Source organism: Oncorhynchus mykiss, chromosome 23 (assembly GCF_013265735.2).
Source record: "Oncorhynchus mykiss isolate Arlee chromosome 23, USDA_OmykA_1.1, whole genome shotgun sequence".
Classification (NCBI taxonomy): Eukaryota; Metazoa; Chordata; class Actinopteri; order Salmoniformes; family Salmonidae; genus Oncorhynchus; species Oncorhynchus mykiss.
Genome location: NC_048587.1, coordinates 3,281,087 through 3,282,885, shown reverse-complemented (window position 1 = coordinate 3,282,885; position 1,799 = coordinate 3,281,087). Strand labels below are relative to the sequence as shown.

The window sequence follows — 1,799 nt, the reverse complement described above, 5'->3', positions numbered from 1 at the left end:
GAATGTTGCCACCCACACACACACACAAATACACACACACACACACACACACACACACACACACACACACAAGTAAATTGTAAGCTGAAAGCACTCACTGGTGGAGACATTTCCATTAGTCCTTCTCTCTAAGGGCTATCGCTAATCCCCCAAAATGCATCAGGAAAAAACAAACGCCATTTGATCACTACTGTAGGTCTCCAAACACACTCACACGCAGCCCTGTGATTACAGCTCAGATTGGTTTCGCTTTCCTCTCCTTTATTCAGCTGTAATTATTGGTTAATCAACGGTGCTCTTGGTGTGGCTGAGTTACCTTTCAGGAGAGAAACAAAAAACTCATTTATAATCATAGCTATCGAGTCTGAAATTCAACGCTGTGTGAATTCCCCGTCCTGCGGTTTTCCATTCCATCGTAAGTAGACGTTGTTACGGTAACGACCATTATTACGCCTGTAGATATTTGTTTTCAATCGTCTCCCCGTTTATGACTCCTCTTGTCTGGTCGTCGGGGTGAAATGTAATGGCTGCGGTGCACAGGAGGGGAACAGACGACCCACGTGACTGGGCAGCATAGGAGGGGAACAGACGACGACCCACGTGACTGGGCAGCATAGGGAAGGAACAGACAGCGACCCACGTGACTGGACAGCATAAGGAAGGAACAGACGACGACCCACGTGACTGGGCAGCACAGGAGGGGAACAGACGACCCACGTGACTGGGCAGCACAGGAGGGGAACAGACGACGACCCACGTGACTGGGCAGCATAGGAGGGGAACAGACGACGACCCACGTGACTGGGCAGCATAGGAGGGGAACAGACGACGACCCACGTGACTGGGCAGCACAGGAGGGGAACAGACGACGACCCACGTGACTGGGCAGCACAGGAGGGGAACAGACGACGACCCACGTGACTGGGCAGCACAGGAGGGGAACAGACGACGACCCACGTGACTGGGCAGCATAGGGAAGGAACAGACAGCGACCCACGTGACTGGACAGCATAAGGAAGGAACAGACGACGACCCACGTGACTGGGCAGCACAGGAGGGGAACAGACGACCCACGTGACTGGGCAGCTTAAGGAAGGAACGACGACCCACGTGACTGGGCAGCACAGGAAGGGAACAGACGACCCACATGACTGGGCAGCATAGTGAAGGAACAGACAGCGACCCACGTGACTGGGCAGCATAGGGAAGGAACAGACGACGACCCACGTGACTGGGCAGCATAGGGACGGAACAGACAGCGACCCACGTGACTGGACAGCATAGGAGGGGAACAGTCGACGACCCACGTGACTGGGCAGCATAGGGGAGGAACAGACAACGACCCACATGACTGGGCAGCATAGGGAACAGACGACGACCCACGTGACTGGGCAACATAGGGAAGGAGAAGACGACGACCCACGTGACTGGGCAGCATAGGGAAGGAACAGACAGCGACCCACGTGACTGGGCAGCATAGGGAAGGAACAGACAGCGACCCACGTGACTTGGCAGCATACGGAAGGAACAGACGACGCCACACGTGACTGGACAGCACAGGAGGGGAACAGACGACGACCCACGTGACTGGACAGCATAGGGAAGGAACAGACGACAACCCACGTGACTGGGCAGCATAGGGAAGGAACAGACAGCGACCCACGTGACTGGGCAGCATAGGGAAGGAACAGACGACAACCCACGTGACTGGGCAGCATAGGGAAGGAACAGACAGCGACCCACGTGACTGGGCAGCATAGGGAAGGAACAGACGACGACCCACGTGACTGGGCAGCATA

General features: G+C 55.6%; 1 protein-coding gene across 1 annotated transcript in view; it reads left to right on the top strand.

The window, feature by feature from the left end:
• Window positions 1–1,531, top strand: part of LOC118943857 (EH domain-binding protein 1-like) — a 43,670-nt gene extending 42,139 nt beyond the window's left edge. The window contains exon 4 of the mRNA XM_036960125.1: window positions 1–1,531. This exon is cut by the window's left edge and continues 382 nt beyond it. The gene's annotated coding sequence lies outside the window, so the exon portion shown is untranslated.
• The last annotated feature ends 268 nt before the right edge of the window (window positions 1,532–1,799 follow it).